We start from the raw sequence: 6,760 nt of genomic DNA, 5'->3' as shown, positions 1-6,760 counted from the left end.
TCTTATGGGGCAGATGTCTCGCAGGGCTCCTTCCACCACTGTATAATGACACTCTTTCATACGGCACATAAAGGAAAAGAGATACAGCTGGCATCTCCATTGCTCCTAAACCCAACTTTGCCATCAAAGGCCACCATTGACTAGAAATCAAGATGAGTCTTACACAGCCCGCCGATTGTATCAGCCAGCATAGATGGGGCGAGGAGATGAGATACCCGACGCTTGCGTTGTCTTTTCTTTTTCAGAAACTAGCGGATAGCATCGAACCTGCGCGGCGCATAATTCCCTTTTTGTCGCGAGCCCGTACTTCTCTCCGCGATCGACAATGGCGCTCTGTCCGTCGGACTGAGGTGAGTCACGATGGTGCCGCGCTCTGTGGTCACGTCATGTCGCTCTTTTTGGACTGTGTCGGATCTTTGTTCGGCGCACGGCCCCTCGCCTCACGGAGCGACGAGGATTACTCATTCTTTCCCCGTCACAGCTGGGACCGCGCTGTTCCTGTTGGAGTTGCCACGGCGACACAATGCATCAGCCTGACGCTGACCCCCTCCAGGGATTGTGTCGGAACTGGTACATGCCCACTCCTGAGAGTATTGCCAGTTATCCTAGACACCTCACTGGCAAACCCTGCACCAGAATAGAAACAAATATTGTTATATTGTATTATATTGGTAACTACATGTGATTTGGATTTCCTCCATGTACGACTTGATATTATTGTATTGTATCTAAAATGTAAGGCTTTCTTGCCTTGCAAAACATAGACTATCAACAGGGACAGCCTTAGCCAAGCCATTGTAGGGTACAGGAGCACTTTAGGACAGTGAATAAATAAACATCCATTTCACTGAGCTGAGATCATCAGAACTTGATGTGAAGCAAAGAAAATATCTACAAGCTCTTGCTGGCAGTGAGAAGCGCGAAGGCTGAGAAAAGGTGGTTATTAACTGCCCTCTGTGGGTCATTAGCTGCCATTACACCTGTTTGGCTTTCAATGTTTTGATTTAATATCGACAAACACATTAATCTAGTGCCTCTCAAGTTCATGAACCAAACAACACTTAGGTCACAATCAATAGCCTTTAATCTATTTAATTTTAATACATTTGTATCCTTTTTTAATTACTTTTTTACATAACCACGAGCTTCACAACTTTGTTAACACTGCAGTGAAAGTAGTCATAATGTCATCTGTCTTTAATAATCTTACTACACATATACAGCAAGATAATGTTAACTATCCACCACATACAGCTCCAATAGGAAATACATCTGAAAAGCCATCAGGGTCAGTGGGCATCCGTGAGCTCTGGCAGCAGAAAGCCCTGCCAGTGTGTTTCGCTGGGTGTGAGTCAGAGGAGGACGAGTGGCCCAGTGGCTCGTCTCCAGCAGGTGACATCAGAGCCAAGTGACAATGTGGGTCACAGAGCCAACAGACGGACGGCAGGATGGGGAGCCAGGAGTGGGTGGACACCCCGTTCCCACTGGGGAAGAGGGTATGTGTGTGTGTGTGTGTGTGTGTGTGTGTGTGTGTGGGCTGGGGGTTATCAGGAATTGAGCCAGAATGGGGCCACCTTTGAATAGGGTAAAAATATCCCGGATGTTGGGGTGGTAAATCCGCTCCTGGGAAGGCTGTGTGGGAAGGTTCTTTCCTGCCGGCATGTATTCTGGCTCAATCCCTGCTTCCCTGACTGCCAGCAGACACTGAGTACTGCCAGGCCTGCTTTAAATAAACCATGCAGCTCGGTGGGACTCACATGAAAGTAGGTGAATCAAGATGTACCATGGGACTATTACGCTGGGTGCTGGGAGTGCTAGCTGGTATTTAAAATAAATACAATAATGTTACATGTTATATGCTTGTAAACAGTTTACTTGGATATTTTTATTTTTACTTTTTCATCGCGCTGTTTTGAATGATACTCGTTATTTTATTAAATTCATTTTGTTATTCGTTATTTGATTAAGGTCATTTTGCTTGGTTTTGCATTTTGTTTGGATTTTTATTTATAAGTTGCACAATTAAAAAAAAAAATAATACTCTGTTTAATGTATCTGTTTCAGTAAGAAATGTCTTCCTTGCTGTTTTTGAACATTGAAGGCAGAGGACTGTAGCATATCTTACTTAGCTGCTGTACTTTTTTTTTCCATGCTCTCCATCACCACAATGAAAGCAAGCAAATTGACAAATCCGATGGGGAAACCACATTTCAGCGTAACGTAGGAAGCCAAGGAGGCAAGAAGCTATTATTCCTCCAGCAATTCATCATGTCAGAGTTGCGGAGTGGGGGCTGGAACTCAGTCTGCCATTGAGTCGGAGTGAGAGAGTGAGAGGTCTATCTCTGCATTGACATTTCCCATTTGGTGTGTGTGTATGTGTATGTGCGTATGTGTGAGTGTGTGTGTATGTGTGTGTGTACTTTGTGTGCATTGCATACGTTTGTCAGTGTGGTGCATGTGTGTGTGTGTGCATATGTTTTAGAGCAGCCAAGTAAAAGCCTACAGTTTGCGCCTGGAAGCACCAATCTATATCTTGTTAAGAGCACATCGGCGGAGCCCAAGGAGATCACAGAACTCCTGGCACAAAATGATTGCTTAGCATACAGCAGCCCACTTTAATCGGGACCTATAGCTGCCATTCACAAGACCAGAATCACTACAAATGTTCTTGGGGGAGGTTTAGGATTTTTTTTTCCCCCCAATGCTTTTGGGGTCATAGGGAAATTGGAGGAGATGAGAGAGGCCCTTCCCTGGTTCACGGGCTCCTCGGTGCATTCCTCCTGGAGGAGTCACACACCCCTCTAAGGCACTTTAATCAGTCTTGACAACCACCCACAGGCTGCAGTGACAGCGACTCTCCTCAGAGGCAGCAAAGTGCTTTAGATGCTCACGGTGCACTGCTGCCTTCCCCGCCAATGCCAGAGAGTTCACAGTCTCGGGCTACTCATTACTTATTCTCTTTCATCTGAACGCTGTCTTGGAAACACAAGAGCAAAGGCCTCCAGGGGTTGGGGGTTGGGGGAGGGGAGCATTCAAAACCTTTGATTTTCTTTTCCTTGAAAATGTCTCGTGTAGTTTCTTGTCTGGAAAATATCTTTCGCTGAAACAGAGCCTAAACAGCAAGTGTTGCGAGGGGTAAAAATGGTTTCTGTGCATGTGCTATTTACATTTTTGTGGCTTTGTGTAATGCAGACGCCCTTTTCTGCTTAAATTGAACTCCTCCCTTGATTGAAATATTTTTTCGGTGAGCTGTGGAAACCACAGACTTTAGCCTGGGGCAAAAAGAAATTGTACTAATCAGTAATGTAAGAGCTCACATTCGTAATGCTAAAAACAGCAACTATATGTACATTACAGTCATTTTCCATATGTTGTTCATTGCTGGATCACATGTAACAAAGTGAACTCCAAAACCTTAACTCAGTCTCTCTTTAGGCACATTTGAGACTTGTTTTTGTGGTTCCCAAAAAAAACAAGATTAACAACTTTCATTAAGCACTGCACTATAACACTCAAAAAAATTATAGACTGATATCCTTATTCAGTGGTGACTAAATAATAGCCAATGTAAAAAAAGACAATCATGTCTAGACTACACAATACATATAAGAAAAAATTAAAATGATATATAAATTATGCTATGCTAAGGGTTTTAACATAAACTAGTTATACCGGACTGAGAACAAAAAGAGGTTTTCTATAATGTAAATAGTGTAGTATATTGGTATAATTTTGAGATTGTGCTTTTGAATCTACCTTCCATAATCACAGAATCAACTGCAGATATTACTCTCTAGTCATTTAATCCTGACTACCTTTCTGTCATAGCATTGACTTTTGACCAAATATTGCTGATTCAGCAGTGTGTATTATCTTCAGTAAGTGAAGTCATTCTTAAAAATTCGGGTCAGCCACTATGGTAACTTCGTCCCTCAGTAATGACTTTTTTTAAGTAATGCCACAATAAATGGATTTGATAAGTTTTTTATTTTTTATTTTATTTTTATCTCAGTTTATTTGTAGGTTCAAAGGTACAAAGAAACTAAGATGTTTTTTCTTCAAAGTTAACAAAATTATGCCAAGGAAGGGTTTGTATATTATTTTTCCTTTCAAGTGAAAATAAATATCTTAAAACATAATTGTAATGTGTTGCATCAGGGTTTTAGAACAGTATGAAGGTATTGAGTGAAATTATGTTTCCTATCTCATTCTAGGTGATTTTGTTCTCTGTTTCCGTTATATTGTTGCTCTTATTTTTGTCATTTAATGTTACATCTATATTTACAATAACTTTTCACTCAGTGATATTGCCTTTGTTATGCGTGATACCAAGTTCATTTTGACGGGTTGATTGATCGAGTGAACTAAATGTTTCTGTCTGACTCACGCCACATGAAAATCCCTATTAACCAAATTGCAAGAAAAATCTTGCCCCAGATAAATGAATACTGTACGCATATCACTTCAAACACTCTGGGCGTGCTGTGCTCAACATTTACATGAACAAGCCCGGTGGCATACAAACCAAAGGCCTTTCTCACCAGAGAACCACCAGAGTGCAGCATTGTCAAGGCAGATATAGAGCTAAAACACACTCAACTCGTATTTGTGATGCAGTACATAAATTGAGAATTTTAAATGAATCAGCAAATAAAAACTGCTACTACTAATATTAATGCTTACATCTGATATCTGAACACTTGAGTAATGATATGAGAACACAATAGCAATACGTACTGTGGGTAGGTTAAACCCTGCATGAAGAAACAAGTAAGCCTTTGAATGCCATAAAATGCCCTTCAAATAAATGACCTTAGGTCTCAGAATATACAAGGCAAATCATATCATCAAATCATAAAATTTAAAGTTTTAATAAAATATCACTTTCTGAAATTCATAACTTATTTAGGGACAAATGGCAGTAAGGTTAGAAAAACTGACAATGACAATGTAGCGCTGAAGAGCGACTTGACATTTTAGGACTGATTTGTTATTGGGCCTGAAGTGGTACTGACATTCTCCTTCTCCTTTATGCATTTGAATGCTAGGGCGAGGTCATTACCCGTCTGTGCCAGGTAGCCAGGGCACAAATAGGCAAATATTTTATCCCCCGCCCCCCTCAAGTCACCCTTCCCAGACGTTTCCATGACAGCTGCAGTCCTCCAGGTATCAGAACACTCCCTTAACCTGCTAGCCAGAGGAACTCAACATACATTACTAAGATTTACACCGAGCTTCAGAAATGTGATTTCATCTTAAATATTAATGTGATAACTTGAGTTTGACACCCACAGGACATAAGGCCTGATCCTTCTGAGGCAACATTTACTTTATCATGACAGCTATAGAGACAAAGTCTACAGTTATTCAATTCAAATACTGGCCATTATTAATTTACATGAGGACATGTGGTATAAAATCCATAAAATCCATATTGTCAGAAGGGTTAGCTAATGCATCAAATGATGTTTTGGATAATTACACTTTAAAAACCACTTAGTGTATCTCATTTCTTAGCAGTTTTTTTTGTGGGCATGAATTTTCATGCATCATAAAATGAGTGCTAAAAGTCATTATTTAACTAGTCAACATGTGATGGTCTCCTCTGATTCCTACTATCATTAAACAAACGATCACTAACAAACATTAACTGCTTCAAATCTGCTTTATTTTACTCTTAAGTGAGATCCAAACACATCACAATTCATCACATAGTATGTCAATGAACAATGTACTCATTGCTGTGTTGTCATGTAGTATAGTGGATATACATTTACTTAATTCTGTGTACCGTGATTTTATATACTTTATATATATATATATTGTCATCTATCAATCTAGACAGTGGCCTTGATTCAATCAAAATCTATTTAAGTTTGACTCACACTTATTAAAGTGTTAATAATTACTTACACATGTACCTGTGTTAATGTACTATCATTTACATTGATTCTAATGAGCAAGGCTTGATCAGTCCAGACTCTCCCACCACAAATTTCTCAGGAAAGAAGCGAAGGAATTTCAATCTTAATTATCTTTTCATACCCTTCACACAATCTGCACAGAATACTTAATGAAAGCCTAGGTTCAATAAAAATTCTGAGGATGTGAATTTGCTTACTTAAAACCTATGCTATAAATTCAAGTGCAACCATTACTATGTTGCTTTGCATCTACAGTTTAGTCTTGTCACTGGATATAAGACGAGGCCATGATGTTGATGAAAGCTGTACTACTACTAAACTAAATAGACTACTTTAGTTGAAGGCTCATTTAAACATAAAATGCCGTTTAAATGAGAAATATCACTTAAAATGTATTTCAAATTTGAGCAGGATGGATTTGTAAATACATTTCCATAACAAGACAAATAAAGCCAAATTAAATTAAATCTCTGAAATGAAAATGAGTGAACAATGCTGAATTAGAGGAAGTGTGTTATGTCTGTAAGCCATTGCACTCATAAGCTATAGCTGCCCGTCTTTGACTCCTGCTTCCAAGACTATTAAAATGAAAAATTAACTACAGTCCAGATTAATGTTATTGTTGAATTCTTATTCTGGAGTGAGTATGGCAACAGGAGATGAGGTCATTACTAGGAAATGTCAGCCTGCCAGTTACCACTACCAAGCATTTGTCCAGGTCAACTGAGACTTCAAGTCCCATTATCCCAATTTATTCTTCTCATTAAATGGCAAAACATGGCACCACACATTACATCACAGGCATTTAGCAGATGCTCTTATTCAGAGCATCATGT

This window comes from Anguilla rostrata, chromosome 4 (genome assembly GCF_018555375.3).
Source record: "Anguilla rostrata isolate EN2019 chromosome 4, ASM1855537v3, whole genome shotgun sequence".
Taxonomy (NCBI): Eukaryota; Metazoa; Chordata; class Actinopteri; order Anguilliformes; family Anguillidae; genus Anguilla; species Anguilla rostrata.
The sequence above is the reverse complement of the archived record's forward strand: the minus strand, read 5'-3'. Positions refer to the sequence as shown.